Source organism: Helianthus annuus, chromosome 16 (genome assembly GCF_002127325.2).
Source record: "Helianthus annuus cultivar XRQ/B chromosome 16, HanXRQr2.0-SUNRISE, whole genome shotgun sequence".
Classification (NCBI taxonomy): Eukaryota; Viridiplantae; Streptophyta; class Magnoliopsida; order Asterales; family Asteraceae; genus Helianthus; species Helianthus annuus.
The window spans coordinates 77,475,377-77,493,163 of record NC_035448.2 but is presented as its reverse complement, the minus strand read 5'-3'; positions in this window follow the sequence as shown (position 1 = coordinate 77,493,163).

The window sequence follows — 17,787 nt, the reverse complement described above, 5'->3', positions numbered from 1 at the left end:
GGTTAGCAAAGATTGATACATCAAGCCCAGTCTCTTGTTGAGGTACTTTCTCATGAACAGGTGATTGAGAAGGACTGGTTTGTGCTATGTTCAAATCAATTGCATCCAACAGCAGTTTGGTGTTTGGTGGAATTGGGGATGTGAAGGTAGGTTTAGAAAGCGGAATTGCCCCGGGTATTGGGCTGTGGAGGATGGAAACGAGTGCTTCCAGAGCCTCATGATGTGGTGACCCTGTGTGTACAACCTGTTCTTTTTGTGAAGAGACAGGAGGAGTTTCAGGTATAGGTTGAGATATTTCTACCAACTGCTGTGAGGAAGTAGCAGCAGTGGTTTATTGTGATTTTTGTGCAATTACTTGCAGTTGCTCTGGTATCTCATCCTCCAGAGTTGCCTTTTTGATGGGTTTGGGGGGTTTTTGATTTTTCTTTTTCTGTGGTTTATTGGTGATTTTAGGTGTGGGTTTCAAGACAGTTGTTTGGCTGCCTTGATCACCTTGAGCAGTAGGCTCAGCAGCAGATACCTGAGGAGCAGTGTTTGCTGCTAAAGTCTGCTCAGGCACCTCTGCTTGTGTTTTACAAGGTGCTAACATTCTTGAAAATGTTTCAGCAGTTAAGCTGTTTATTTGAAAAGATTCACCTTAGTTTATTACCGCAATATCATCCTTACTGAACTGTTTCTCAAAATAATAACTTAAAAATCTTGGGAACAGTAAGAATGATTTTGTTTCAACATTTTTAACCAAATCATGAAAATTGCCTTGGAGTAGTTAAGATTTTCTCCTTGTAAAATAGCATACCCCAAGTTTTGAATTTTCATTGGTATTTCATTAAAGGAAGTGGTTTTGTTTGAAACACACATGAAAAGGGTATGAAATAAAAATCTGGTTGCAGAAGGGAAGAAACCTTTTTTTAAGGTGTCCCTCTTCATTGTGTCTGCATACCCTCTCTCAATGAAGTCAATTTTTAACTCGTTTTTGGGAAAGAATCTTTACCTTGCAGATCATCGAGTTGAAAGACTTCTGATATAGATTACGGTATTATTCGGACTGCTTTCTTCTGCAGAGTAGAGTTAATGGCTATGACATCTTTTCCTTGTTTTTCAAGGATGCAATTTTTCCAAAACTCTCTCTGAGTTTGCAGGTAAATCGGTGCATCAGCGGTTAACAAAGTTTTGTACTTTGAGGCGTTGAGCAGATCTAGGATGGAATCAAATGTGTCGATGGTACCGGGTTTTGTGAGAAGACCCAGTAGATTATGAGATGGTTTGTGTGGTATTTTGGTGGAGGTAGCCTTTTGAGAGGCCCCTTTAGAAGCTTTTGTGGATGATTTCGATTTGGTCATTTTGAAAATGAGAATCGAAGATGAGATTGTGGAGTGATTTGAAGAAATGTGATGAAAACTGCTTTGAGAAGAGAATTTTTGAGAATTCAATTCGATAGTGAAACCCTGTTTGGGTGTTGAAAGGGGGTTTTATAGAGGAAGAGTGAATGCTGACGTGGCAGCAGTTACAAAACTCTGACCACTAAGTACTGTCTGCATGCCAACCCCTGGTGAAGTGAAGGACGGTACTTTTGAACAGTACTTTTTGTGAAAACAACTGGTGAAAGCAGTAGTTACAATGGAAATGGAGGACAGTGGATGCTTTTCACTATCAGTAGATAGCTCAGTAGTGGATGCAACACTGATTATGACCATCAGTGGTTATCAAGAAAAGGAGAACAGGGGATGACTTTCAGCAGTGGACAGACTTTTGTCGTAGCACAGACTTTTGAACCCAATCAGTGGTTATGGCAGACTTTTAGGATTTTTAATGAAAAATTCATTTTTAGCTATTTTTAAGGATGGATTTTTGATTTTCTGAAAACATTTTGATGCTTTTATTCATAGAAAAACAGGATTTTGCCTGTTATTCCATGTTGAGCATGCCAATCCTAGAGATCAAGCTTTCAAAGGTAGATGTATCTAATGCTTTGGTTAGCACATCTGCCAGCTGATCCTTAGTTGGAACATGATGCAGAGAAATTAAACCTTTTTCATAGCAATCCCTCACAAAGTGATGTCTGATGTCGATATGTTTGGTGGTTGAATGGGAAACTGGATTTTTGATGATATTTTCTGCTGCCTGGCTGTCCAACATGAGTGGTGTCTTCAAGGCAGTGATACCAAAATCCAGTAACTGATTCTGAAGCCAGAGCAGTTGGGCTGTACAGCTTGTAGCAGCTATGTATTCTGCCTCAGCAGTGGATGTGGAAACAGCTGCTTGCTTTTTGCTTTGCCAAGACACTAAGCAATTGCCTAGGAATTGGCACCCTCCTGAAGTGGACTTCCTTGTTTTATCACATCCAGCAAAGTCACTATCTGAGAAACCTGAAAGCTCAATGTTACCATCAGCTGGATACCAGATACCTAGTGTGGGAGCACCTTTGAGGTATCTGAATATCCTTTTTACAGCAATAAGGTTTGACTTTCTAAGGGATGATTGGGATCTTACACAGACACATGTTGCAAACATGATATCTGGTCTAGATGCAGTTAGGTACAATAAAGACCCAATCATGCTTCTATATAAGGTCTGATCAACCAAATCATCCTTTTCTTCAGACATGACCAATTTGTTGGTTGCAATGGGTGTCTACATGGCTTACAATCATCCATATCAAATTTCTTTAAAAGTTCTTTTGCATATTTGCCTTGATGGATGAAAGTGCCATTTTGCAGCTGCTTTACTTGGAGACCAAGAAAGCACTGTAGTTCACCCATTGCACTCATTTCAAACTCAGCTGTCATGAGTTGTCTGAACTCTTCACACATTTTATTACATGTTCTTCCAAAAATGATGTCATCCACATAAATCTGGACAATCATCAAATCCTTCCCTCTCTATTTTAAAAACAGTGTTTTATCAATCATGCCTCTGGTGAAACCAATGGAAAGTAAAAAGGTGGAAAGAGTTTCATACCAGGCTTTGGGTGCTTGTTTCAAGCCATATAAAGCTTTGTTTAGCTTGTAGACATGATCTGGATAAAATGGATCCTCAAAACCTGGAGGTTGACAGACATATACCTCTTCTTGAATCTTACCATAGAGGAATGCACATTTTATATCCATTTGGTACACCTTGATATTGTGGTTGACAGCAAAGGCCAGAAAGAGTCTTATTGCTTCAAGTCTTGCAACAGGAGCAAAAGTTTCATCATAATCAATTCCCTCTTCTTGTCTGTAGCCTTGAACCACAAGCCTAGCTTTATTCTTGACAACAATGCCCCTTTCATCAGTTTTGTTTTTGAAGACCCACTTTGTGCCAATAGGACTTACATTCTCTGGCAGTGGTACAAGCTCCAATACTTGTTGTCTTCTGAACTGTTGGAGCTCTTCTTGCATGGCCTCTACCCAGCTGTTGTCTTTTAGTGCCTCTTGGTACTTGACTGGCTGATGTAGTGATAGAAAGCCAGCAAAAAGACAAATGTTTTGGGATTGCTTTCTGGTAAGCACCCCTTCATTGATGTTGCCAATGATTTGATCTGGTGGATAAGATTTCAAGAAGATTAGCTCTCCTTGGTAGGGAATGATGGCATTTTGTGGTGAAGGCTGCAGATGTGTATCATCTGAGCTAACCACTGCTGGTGACTTTGATGACCCAGCAGTGGCTTCAAAAGGTGGAGGCATTGGAGGTAAAGGTGTGAACACCTGCTGACTTTGGTCCACTATTTGAGGACTTTTGTCAGCAGTGTTTGATGAGGTGGAAGCAGTGGTTAAGGGGCTACTTTGGTCAACAACTGTTGAGGTAGCAGTGGTTGAGCTTTGACAACTGTTTTGAACAACTGATGCTCCCCCTCTTGAGGCATACTTTTGAGGAATGATGATTTCATATCCATAGTCTGGTGATGAATCCTCTGTTTTGAACAACGGATGGACCTGCAGTGTTAGTCTTGACAGCAGTATTTTCAAAGGTGATTTTTTCAAGATCAAACAATTCTGCAGGATTTGCTGGGATTTTCAGTGATGAAAGTTCATTGAACTTTACATTCAAGGTCTCTTCCACTGCTTTGGTCCGTGTATTAAACACTTTGTAGGCCTTAGCAGTGGGTGAGTATCCCAAGTGATATCCCATATCGATTTTGGCTGCAAATTTTGAGATAGAATCTTTTAAGTTCAAAATGAAGCATGGGCAACCAAAAACTTTGAAATATGAGATTAATGGCTTTATTTTATACAGAATTTCATAAGCAGTCTTTTTGTGCCTGGAGTTGATTAAGACTCTGTTTTGGACATAACAAGCAGTGTTTACTGCCTCTGCCCAAAAAGTTAATGGCAAACCTGAATCTGCAAGCATGGTTCTGGCAGCCTCAATCAGAGTTCTGTTCTTTCTTTCAACAACTCCATTTTGCTCTGGTGTTCTAGGAATGCTGTACTGCCTTACAATCGCTTTCTTCACACAGAAGGCATCCAACTCCTTATTTTTGAATTCTGTGCCATTGTCACTCCTGAAGACTTTTACTGGAAGGTCAAATTGCTTTTCAACCTGTATCACAAAGTCTTGCAAAATGCCTGCAGTCTCATCTTTAGAGTGTAAAAAGAAGGTCCATGTAAACCTAGAGAAGTCATCAACAATAACCAAACAATATCTTTTCTTTTTGAGACTCATGACTTGCACTGGGCCAAACAAATCCATGTGCAGCATCTGCAAACACTGGGTTGTTTTGGACTCTTCAATGGACTTAAAAGAGCTCTTGTGCTGTTTTCCTTTTAAACAGGAAACACAGTGTTCAGGACATGAAAACATTTTTTGTGGTAAGCCTCTTACTAAGCCATTTTTTTGAAATTTCATTGATTGTTTTGAGATTTGTGTGTCCCAGTCTTTTGTGCCATAACTCTGTCTCTTTGTTAGAGGCAGCTGAGAACAGACAGGCATCAGCTCTAGGACACTCTCTTGACATGTCAACAACATAAACATTGCCACTTCTTTGAGCAACAAGTTTTGTTGAGCCTTTCTTGATTATTGCATCCATCTTACTAACCATTTCTGGTCCGACAATCCTACAACAATCCTTTGTGAAGAATGATCCAAACCCTTTATCACTCATTTGAGACACACTCAGGAGGTTGAATTTCAGATTATCAATAAGATTGACATTTTCAAATTTTACATTTCCAGACTTTACAGTACCAGACCCCAGAACCTTTCCCTTACTATTATTACCAAAGGATATATCACCCCCTCCATGGATTTTGAAATCTTGAAGAAGGGCTTTACATCATGTCATGTGCCTGGAGCCTCCACTATCTACATACCAAAGACTATCTAAGCATGCAGAAGCTCCCTGCACATGAAGTAAAGGATTAGTTCAAAAAGGTTTCCAAAGCCAACAGGGCTTTAGATGGGGTCTCGACGGTGTCTGGGATGGAGGCAGATGCATGGACAGTGGTTAGCTCAGGGGTTTGTACATTTTTGGGAATGTATTTCTCTAACCACTGTTGGGGGTCTTGACCTATCATCTGTTGATAACCAAAAGGATGCCTGTTCACTTTTGGTTTAGAGGGCTTTTTGTAAGTCTCATAAACGTGTGGAATCCTTTGGTATGATGCTTTTTCCTTGCCTTTTCTGAATTGATTGGCTGGAGGTGCATCTGTCACCTGTACATCCCTTTGAACAGATGTTTGGTTCAGCTGTTTTGTGATAGCAGTTTGGACAGGGATGAACAGTGGTTGTTTCTTGGTGAACTTAATAGATGATGCTGATGAACTTAAGGATGTTTTTGCAGTGTACTCTTTCTTCTTTTCATCAAAGTTTTTGAGATACACACATTCCTTAGTTTTGTGGTTATTTTTACCACAGATGGTGCAGCTGGCAGCAGGTGAAATGTTGCTTGTTTTGTTTGTATCATATGCTTTTAGATGAAAACAATCTTTTGTTAGATGATTCTTCTTTTCACAGAATTCACAAAACAAGTTTTTGATCTTTTCTCTTTTCTTCCTTTTCTCAGATTCCTTTGCAACAGAGTTTTGAACCTCTGTTGGGATATCTTTGATAGGAATGACTCTTGCTTTTGGAGCTTTGACACCATCAGTGGTTGTGAAATCCATTGGTTTGAAATTTTCAAGGATATCACACTCATCAGACCATGTGGGTTTAAATTGGTATTTCTCAATTTCCTCAAAAGTTGAGGATCCCAAAGATCTTTCCCTAGTAATTTTGTTACCAAGTTTGTCGGTTATTTTAACCTCTTGGCCATTTTTGTTGGTTGGTATGATTTCAGAAGAAACAGCTTGCATTGCAGCAGTGCTTGCAATGTCATCATATTTTCTATGACCTATACCAAACTTGACATTGCTTTTAAGCTGTTTCTCAAGCATAACCTCATACCCTTTGCAAGACTCCACCCACCTTTCACAGGTGATCTGGGTAGACTCTAACTCCTTTTTGCAAACTTGGTATTTTTCTACCATAGTTTGGAGTTGAGTTTTGGTTATGCTTTGTTCTTCTTTCAAACTGCTGATCTCTTTATCATTTTCAGTCAATTTGTTTTTCAGTTCTTTCAATGACTTTTCAAATTTGACTTCATCAGACAAGATTTTATCTCTAAGGTTTTCATTCACCTCTTTAATGTTAGCAAATGCAATAATACAGTTGTCTGAACACAGTTTTTCAAGAACTTGAGGTGATACCTTAGCAGCAGCCATCATGGCACAATCACATTGATGATTATCTTCTTCATCAGCTCTCTCTTCTACATCACCAGCTTCCTTTGATTCTTCTTCCTCTTTGTCTTCTTTGGACCAGGGGTCGGTCAGTGGTTCAATCAGGATTTCTGAATTTTCTTCCAGCAGTAGTTCACCAGCAACTGCAGTAACCACTGCTTCAGCAACTTCATCCACTGTTTCAGCACTTAGCTATTCACCTTCAGCTTCATCCCCTTCTGGTATTGACTCTAATGCCATCAAACAAAATTCATCATTACAAGCATCATTAGAAGCATATAGAGCAAAATTTTCATCACTAAGCTCCTCAGGCATGCTGCTCTAATCAACAAAGCCTTGTGTGAAAAAGCTTTGCTGATCTGGTTGTGTCACAGTTGGAGCAGTTGTTTGAGGTGCAGCAGGTTGCACTTGTGCCTGAGGGACAGGGGCTTGAACATACTGAATTTGTGGAACAGTGGTTTGAACATAATGCACCGGCACAGGGGTTGCAGCATAATGAGCAGTGTTAACATGTGCTGCATGGGCATATGGGTATAGTGCACAGTGTTTTGTTGTTGTGGTCTAGGATTTGTGCTAGGGTGAATTATTATGGGACCAGTTGTTTGACTCCTACATTCTCTAGCAAAGTGACCTAGCCTACTACACTTGTAACACTTGATTTTCGATTTATCCAACCCCACCCTTAAATTTCCATGAAGCCCTGGAAATTTTCTCCCTGTTCTTTTATAGAACTTGCTTGTTCTTACACTAAGCAAGGCCAACTGATGCAATATGTCCATTTCCTCTAAGTCAGTGGGATCAAAATGTTGCAAATCATTCAGCTCAAAACACAAATTATCTGACATCTGGTTTTCAGTATTTGTGTAGGTCCCCCGGAGGTCGAGGTTAAACCTTATCCTTGTTATGTTTAACACACTAGCAAGTGCGGAATCCAAGCTAGAATGCAAACCGATAGTTTATATGAGAACACAAGCTACAAAGAGAAAGGTAGACACACGAGATATCAAAGTTTTCTCTTGTATTTCAGTGGACACGGTTACAGCCCTTGACCAAACTGAAAATACGCTCTCTACAAGACTAAGTTCACTCACACAATGAAGTGAACACATTACATGACTATATATACCCATAACAGTTAGTCTGGTCGAAGGATCAGAAAGACTGACCGAAGGATCATCTATCGACCAGATACCTACCGAAGGATCCACATATACCTCGAAGGATGATATATCCTTCGAGGTCCATCCACATCCATCGAAGGTTATCCTTCGAGCTCATCGAAGGATATAAACAATCCTTCGATGACTCATCCTTCGACACAAACAATTTACAAACCATGTGTTAACTGTTTGGCCAAGTCAAACCAGGAGGATGGTTGACTTGGTCAAACTTACATCAAAACACATATACAAACCAACAAAAGACGTAAACAAGACTAAGAAAAGACATCGTTTTATATCATTACAAAATACAGACAAAGTACAGACACAAGTGCACCAACAAACTCCCCCTTGGCTGTAGCTTTGTCTCGATCTTCGTGTCTTCACGTCTCTGACGTCCTTTCAACCGTTAAGTGATGTGTTGACCATGCACTTCCCGCATTCACAAGTAGGTTGAAGCAATACAAAGCCATCTTCTGAAACTTCATTGCTTGCTCCCGATCCCTAACCAAGTAGTTGATCTCGTGATCCTTAAGAACAATAATATCCGACCTGGACATGTTAGTAATCCACATCGGATCTATCATTCGGAAGTTCTCTTGACTGTCTTTGAATAAGATCACCGCTTCTCCAGTATCTGCATCATAAACCCAGCAACGAAAGTTACCCAGAAAATCTGTCTTCATCTTCAACAACGGTATCTTCTTCATCAACTTTGGAGGATCATAAACCAAACGATAACGAGCAGTATTTGTGTCTGGATCAAGCGTAAACCTGATCTGCTCGTATCGAGGAAACTGCGGCTTGTATAGCGGATCCTTCCAACCCCTTCTTCATTCCAACCTGATCTTCTTGGCAAACAGATCCACCATCTTGTCTTCGACTCGATTAATAACATTCAGCTGAGCCAAAACAGCAACATCATAATAAGGAAGTGAAAGAATGCTGAGAAGAGTCCTGAAGTACTGAAGGCCGCATTCTCGCTTCACAACCATGCAGTGAAGCTCCTTGATGAACATCCAGCTGATAATACGACCCCGAGCCTGATTCCTTTCCAGAATCATGTAGTTGTCCTGATCCAACGGAGGGAGCGGAGGAGGATTCCTAGCTAGGAAATCCGCTCGCCATTCGTTCACGGTCTTCTCACGGCTTTCTTGAGCTGTAGGAGAATCTGAAGAAAGATTAGCAAATTCTGCTGTCTTCATCGCCACAAACTCATCATCAAGAGCATTAAACTCCGCATTATCTTGACCAACATAAACAGGACGTTCCGGATCCGAACCGATGAAGATTTCTTCAATCGTAGAGAAATCGGTTTCGTCCGGAACTAACGGAGTAGCATCGATCATCTTCACATCAACTTCATCCAATTCCTTCAGAGCTAATACACGTTCATCAGACATCTCTGTAACGTGTTCTCCCTCTTCTAATAGTTCACCCGTGACTGGATGATACTGTTGAACAGTTGAGGATTCAGGGAGATCGACAAACGCTTCCGGTTCAAGACTAACATGTTCAAGCCCTGCCGAAGCTTCCAAAGTTTCAATCTGCTCAGACGGACCAGTAGTAGCTGTTGGAGGAGCAGTAGGAGCATCTTGAGATGTACCAGACCCACCTGCAGCACCGGATGCAGTTGCACCGGAACCTGAGGCAGCTGGTTGATCAGGATTTGCTGCATCATCGTCTTTGTCATCGCCACGCTTTGAGGGAACGATGCCTAATGCTTTGCACCTTTAATTCCAAAGCGTACCTACTTTGTGATCAATTTTCTTGAAGTTTGCATGAACAGGCTTGAAGGCTTCTATTAAGCGATCATCACGATTTTTATATCGCTCCGACAGCTCTTCATGCTTCTGCTTTAACACTTTTGCCTCAAGCTCTAACACAGTGCTATGCCCTTTCATTATCTCAACTTCCCTATCACGAGCCCTGTTTGCTTCTTTCAGCCTTTCAATCTCTAGAGCTTGTTCTTTTATCTTAAGATTTTGAGCATCAACGATAGAGACTAGCTTGTTGTGTACCACCACATCTTGTGTTCGCTGTACACGATACTCTTCGATCTTTCTAGTATTCCGAACGACTAAGTTACCCAATTCACTGATTTGTTCGATCAGGAAGTGAATTTTCTCAGCTTCAGACAAACTAGACAATGTTTCTGCTAGAGTCGGCCGTGGAGGCTCAGGTCCTGAGGAGCCAGACTGAACAGATGGACCGGAAGTACCTGTTGGTCCAGAAATAACAAGAGGAGGACGTACGTGTGTACCTGAGACGGGAGTTGCAGGCGGCTGTTGATCAACAGTCGTCGTGCGTGTCCCAGAAGACGTCTGAGGAGAAGAGACCAGCGCTAGCATCTCTGATGTAGTTAATTGATCACTGACAGGAGGTAGCTGATGCTCTGGAGGCGTTGAATGCTGGATCGAATCAGGTATAGGGGCATCACCAGCAGTTTCACCCATTGACCCTGATCCGTCCTTTGATTTCTTTGAAGTACGAGTACCCTGTCTTCTTGCTTTCCTCTTTCTAATCAAACCAGGAGCAGCAGGAATATAATCCTCATCTTTGTCAGATTCTGCGGTTCTAACCGGTTTCTCTATACGTTCAAAACCACGAAAATTCCCACGCTGATCATAAGCCTTTCGCATCCCTGGAGGAGGAGGATTATCATCCTCAGAAGACGAATCATCATCACCAGAACCTCCTTCATCATCAGAAGACGAACTGCTTTCATTCACCAACTTCCTCGGCTCGTCCACCTTACCTTTACCTTTGTCGGTCGTATCATCGCCTGACCGACTTGCAGTACCACCATCTCCACCTGCACTACCACCTGTATCTCCAACTACAGTACCACCAATATCACTACGGACATCAGATTCGATGAACACTCCTTGGACTTCTTCCGCAACAACATTCACATCAACTTCAACATGTGTTGCCGCACTGGAACTTCCAGCAGACTTCCTGCTCGATGCTTTAATTCCGTGCTTAGCCCCGAGTTGTGTGTTAGCTAACGCAATTAACCTGGGCTCTTCGTCATCAGAATCACTTGCATCTCGACGCCACTTGTTGTTCTGTGGGGCCTCGTAGGTCGGAACATCGAGGTGACCAATAAGCTTTCTAACTGGATCGGATTCCTTGTACTTAGACATAGACTTGAAGATCAGCAATGTACGCTCGTTCATCGGATTAACTGGAAGAACATCTGCTTCAACCTTGGGAAGATCCGGAATCTGATCATCTATCATCATTTGCAAGAATCTTGGATATAACCAAAACTTGGTTGACGTCCGTTGATTTGCTGATGGAAGTGGCCTGCGGGCATTCTCTTTCAGATTGTCAAAGATGTAACGTGATATGTTGAACGGCTTGTTCAGAATTAAAGCCGTAAACAATCCCGTCAATTCAATAGGCGACAGATCGTATCGAGACCGTTTGTTGCTCAGGCAGTGAATAAGAATATGCAATAAGAACTTGTATCGTAACGGCATGGACCCTTTGTTTATCTGATTTGCTAGCACATTATCGGAGTAACATAGCCTCATCAATAAACCACGCTGACACTGTAAATCAATAGAAGTCGAATCTTCTGGTTGATCTCCCAATTGCAAACGCGCTCTGATGATGTTCTCGGTGATCACCACGGGTTTCTCAGTAACGAATCCTCTTATCACTTCTTGATTATCCACTGTTTCAACCACAGCAGAATTCCAGAATTCCTTGATCTGAGACTGGTAAGCGGTGTGTTGAATAGTAATGGCGTAGTTGATTCGTGCTCGGTGAAGATACTCCATTATCCCATCGAATTCCGGACTAACTTTGCCTTCCGGTTGCAGATACGCGGCCATGTTATGTCTTGGCTCGGACATAGATTCAACTTCGGACTTTTCTCTCTTAGTTGGTTTTGCCCGTTCCTTCTTCACTTTCGGTGCCATTTCTGTTCATGAAAAAAAACAAAGACACGTAATGAGAAAATTGTCAAACAGTCATCAAGGATTTCACACTTAGAAAAATTTCAATTTCTTGAAAAATTTCTAAGTGTTGGATTCCTCGAAGGACTCCATTTAGACATCGAAGGATTGACACTTGGTGTGACAACCCTAACAAAACCAGGTATCCGTACGACTTAATTAACTATTAATAGTTGCCTAATTACTGTGCTTAACTGAGATTTCTGATAAACTGCTACTTGATTTTTGATACTTGTACATATCTGCATCATACTTTGATTTCCTGTCACTACATTATTTACTTACTGAACTCTAGTGACAAACATGATGCACAAAAGCACAGTAGCACTTGAACGGATAACCTATTTGACATGCTGATATAGCCAGCATCAGGCAGACACTGCCTCTAAAGGCCTGTATGAGCCAGAAATATTTTACTACACCCATAGTGTGTGTAGAGATACAAGGGTTGTAAAATTGCGTCTCTAGGAATAAGATATAGAGATTGGATGTGCCTAAAACGTATTTTAAGCACAAAACACAGCACTTTTATTTACATACTAGCTTCTAGCTAACTAATAAAGTGCCAAAACATGAGGAATTATTCCTGACACTTTGCAGAATAAATTGTGTCGCTAAAAATATTATTTACAACGCTTAAAGGATTACTTAAGCACTTTAACAGATTACTATCCAACCGAACAACCGGACTATACCCGGAACATAAAAATATTGCCAGAAATATTATTAGCCTTTTTCTGAGCCAGTTAGGGTCCCCGATTACCCTAACACCCGCTTTATAACGCATCAAACAACTAACGGGGTTAAGCTCTAAAAGTAACCAACTTAACTTAACTGAACTCTAACTGAACAATCAAGATCCAACCGAGTACCCCCCCCCCCTTTGGGCCGGTTCCATCCTAATGGAACTAGGAGTACAAACTTTTTATTATTTTATTAGATGTTGTGGATATCTAGAGCATGAAACCGATGGACGAAAGAGCATAATTTCTCTATATAAACACACACACTCCACACAAGTTTACACACACACAAACACCAACATTTCACTCTCTCTCTTGCTCCCTCTCCTCTCGGCCGTGACCACCCACATCCATCCATCATACTTTCGGTTCTTGTCTTGCCATTCCAAGTGTACACAAGTGTTGGGGATCACGTACGAGGAAGCTTGAAGCAAACGGAAGTTGAAGGACCACGTTCATTTGCTTTTATCCACGCCGTTTTCGCCAAAGATCTTCCCTAGCCCCGAGCTAGAGGTATAACATTTAAAACTTGTTCTTGATCGTATCTAAAGTGGTTAAAAGGATTTTTAACGGTTAAAAGTCGGTAACTCATCTTTTGAATCTTTAAAGTCTTCTAAAACTCGAATATTGTTGGTTAAAAGCATATAACGCGTGTAAAAGTCGTAGTATTTGAATATGTTGGTTGTAGAGACCCGATCTACGATGTGGTGGCTCTTATCATCGTTTAACCCGACTTTGTTAAGATCCCGAATCTTGACATACACTTGTTTCTTTTGTACAAGGGTTAAAAGGTGAAACTCCACCACACGGGAAGCATGAACTTGTGTAAAAGTGTTTTGACATGTAAAATGGTATTTAAAACGAGCCGATCTACGTATGTATAAGTGGTACATTCGTAGAACCAAGTGTCGAGAAAATCATGTTTTATAAAAGTTGGATAACATGTTAACAGAGATGATTTTTGTAAACTACAAATGTATAAACACTTGTGAAACGAAAGATCCGACAAAATAACAAATTTTATAAAAATTGTCGGGAAGTTGTAAAGAGTGATTTGTTCCAAAAACGGGGTTTTTGCAAGACTAAACTATTTTATACATAGATCCACTAAATATAACGAGATCTACACAATAGTTTTAAAAACTACAAGTTCATGTAATATTGTGATTTTACACACTAGTCTACAAGTTTAATGTGTTGGAACTAGTTTGAAGTATCGGAAATTGATTGGTTGATTTAAAGAAGTATTGGAATGATTTTGTAAAAGAAAATGATACGCTTAAAAGCGTGGCCACCTCCAGTTACAGGGGAAACTCTGGCGAAATTTTCTAAAAATCTAACACTTAGAATTATTTACAAGTGTTAAACTATTTTGAAATGTTTTCAAATATATTTTGCCACGACTTTATTTACAAATATTCGGAGGTGGGGTTTTCACAAAAATAAACGTGATAAATATTTATTCGATAAATATATTTTTCACAACACTGTTTATGATTATTTTGTGAAAATGTATAAATATTATTTTTAGAGTAAAAATAATATTTACTAACTTTGTCGAACCCAAAATAATACAAACGCTTATACGACAAACATATAAGTTACAATGGTAATTACTATTACCACTTAATCGCCAAAACGTAACTTACGCTTTATACGGAAATATTCACGAATGCGGATATTGTCAACGTATTATTTTGGAAAGTATTGTGTAAAAGAAAATATATTATTTTTGAGAAAAATAATTATATTTTGGAATGAGAAATAAAATATATTAAGTGAGACTTAATATTATAAACGCACATGTATTAATTCCCCCATCCTTGGGAAGGAAATTAACTACCAAGTATATACACGGAACGGTTGTCTAACCGTTTCCCGAAAATTAAACTATAAAGCTAAAGCACGGCCATCCGTCTAATAGAATTAGCACATGTAGGTCGTTGCGCAGCAGTTGGATATTTGGATTACTTGGTATTGTGACGCACTCACTGTGAGTTCATGTCCCCCTTTTCTCTTAACTGTTTTCAGTTTTATAAACTGCGGGGGTGAAACACATGTTACTATGATTATGAATATGTTTATACATGGTATGGTTAGCGTAAGGAGGTTTACTACTTAGATCATGTGAGTGGGTAGGCACAACTTGAGGCCATTAATCCTCGTAGTAGGACCGAGGGACAGGAGCGGTAGATCTATCTGGGTGTAGCGAGCCCAGCCCCAGGTCCAGCATAACGGACCTCGGGGTGACTTAGTGCCCGACGCATAAATCCGCTAGGTTTGAGTCATCCCTACTTGCACTTCACACATATCAATGGCCTTGCAAACCATTGGTGATCTCTTTTCCTTATTTGCTACATACCAGGTTTTTGATAAAGATAAAGGTTTATATACTCACTTTCGCATGAACTCGCTCAACATTATTGTTGATTTTTCAACTTACATGTATTTCAGGAAATTAACGATCTGGCGCGGTATGGCTTGTTTTCCGCTGCATTAGGCCCGAGGTCATCCAGGGTTCGAGGCTTGTGACTCTTTCCTGGACAAGTCACAGTCCCTGAACCATGTTTACTTTAAGTTTGCATTTGTAATGTTTAGACAAGGTTATGGTTGTTGGGTGTTAACCCATTAAGACAATGTTTAATATTTTTATCAATGGATGATCTTGCATATTTTTAATTCATATAGCTTGTTATGATTAAGCTATGGTATTAAGAAGTCACACCAAATCAACCACGCTTCCGCAAAGCCAGGGTGTGACAGCTTGGTATCAGAGCTCTGATCATAGCGAACTAGGATTCCTTCTCGAGTCTAGACTATGATCACTAGGGCTCTCACGAAAACATTTTATGCACACCACTTAAGTCCAGATCCAAAACGTTTTTACAAACAAATGTTGAGCACATTTCATTTATTCATTATTAGGCTCAGTCCTGAAGACTGAGGCTCGGTCTTGGAGGCCGAGGCTCGATCTTAGAGATCGAGGTAGATGTTATTTATGTTAGGCTCAGTCTTGGAGGCTGAGGCTCGGTCTTGGAGGCCGAGGCTCGATCTTAGAGATCGAGGTAGATGTTTGTTGTTTTTAGGCTCAGTCTTGGAGGCTGAGGCTCGGTCTCGGAGGCCGAGGCTCGATCTAAGAGGTCGAGGTGGATGATAGAGCAGTCTTAGAGACTGGGAGGAATTTGGCTAGTGGGACTAGGAATGTCGGTCTAGGAGACTGGGAGGCTAGTGGGACTAGGAGAATTATTTGATTGTTTATTGTTGACTTACATGTTTACATGAATATATGATTGATTATTATACGTATATGTGTTTGTGTTACAAACGTCATGCTTTCACCATGTACTAGAAGGATGGACACTACGAATCCCATGGCCATAGTATCAGACGACATAGTTGCAGCGGAGCACGAGGTGTACATTTCCGATACTACCGGCATAGACGATGACGACTTTCAGCCCCTTTTGCGCTGCCTGATGTCGTAGCAGAGCCTACTGATGGCCATCTTGTTGGGAATTTGCCACTCGTGGTGATCCCTGTTCCTGTACCCCTTGCCGCTTATCCTATTGTTGATATGCCCCCTGACGTGGCCTCTGACGACGATAACGATCTACTAGAAGAGGGCCCATTCGAGGGCGAGGCCCTATTGCTGCTGGTATTAGCGTACTGCTTGCGGACGCTTCTACAGGGGAAACTCATGCCCATTCCCCTGTCCCAGACTCATTTGAGTTCCTGACATCCGCATTTTCGCATATACAGGGAGTGCAGCACCATTCACACGACGCCGACCCTGACACGGCATCATCAGCTGCACCGGTTCCCGCACATAGCTTTGAGTTTGATCACAGTATTGAGGGTAATCCTGTTCTTCCATCTGGTTTTGATCCAGACCATGGCCTTGAGTTCATACGCTTAGGCCAGCCCTTGGAGGATCCTGTAACCCCCTGTGATGGTTGATCCAGCTGATTTTGAGATGGAGTTTGTTAATCCGGAGCCAGCCGCAGCCCCTGAGCCAGGCGTCACTCCTAACACCGCATTAGAGCATGACTCTGTTCATGCCGATGCACCTGCTGTTGCTCCTTGATTGATCATCTGCTTGGGCGAGAGAAAATTTGGGGTAACTGTGCAAGACAATTTATTATTACGGGGGCCCACGTAATAACGACTTGTAGTGCACAGAAATCCTGGTTGACTCTGCGGGTCAAGCTAATGAAAACCAATATAGCAGGAAATAACTTGAACACGAATGACCAAGGCGATGAAGCCTCGAGTTCATTCCATTTCAAGCAACAAGCCAAATTGGCAAACCTATGTGAGGGCTCAGAAAATTTATTTCCCCACCCATACATTGAGTATATTTATGTGTAAAATTAGGTGAGTACATGATGGCTTACGGTGCTATGTATCTCATAGACAATTGGAAATTTGTCTAACCCACTTCATGCCATTCCGGCAGAAGAGAATGCCACCCAGGCGTGACACAAACACCAGTATGTTGCCAAGGATAGGAGTCGAGCTGCAAAAACGCAACTCACAGGCAATTGCACGACATGAAGCTCTCCGCTTTTAGCACAGCAATGGCACTATTGGAAATAATCCCTAGCTGACCACACCTATAAGCAGTTCCCAAACTGCAAGCCTTTGAACTTCGACGAAACAGAAAGCGCCATTGCATTTGTTCGTTGGCCCGAAAAGATTGACTCCATTCTAAGAAAGACAAACTGTTCGCCCCAACTGGAGTGATACCTTTACCTCAAGGTCATTACTAGACGGCATACTCTCATGGTGGGACCATCATGTTCAGGCCCTTAGCACGGATGCTACTTATGCACTGAGCTGGGACGAGCTCAAGGTAATGATTGAGAAGAAATGTTGTTCTAGGACTGGAATTCAGAAGCTTAAGGTGGAGTTCTGGAATTTGAAAATGGAGAGACCCGAGATTCCTTAACATGTCCAGAAATCGCACGACTTGCCTAGGGTCGTCCCCTACTAAGTCACTATTGTTGTATGATACAGTTATGTACATATAAGCTTTACATTGTGGTCTCGATTTGTGGTAATGCAATCGTAGTATTCTCATCACTTGTGATGTTTGATCTATGGTTTATGTTCTATGACATGAGATGTTATGTGGCTGATTTATTGATAGCATGAGATGTTATGTGCTGATATTGTTGAATACATACGTACATTTTACCTGCTACGACCTGATCTATGT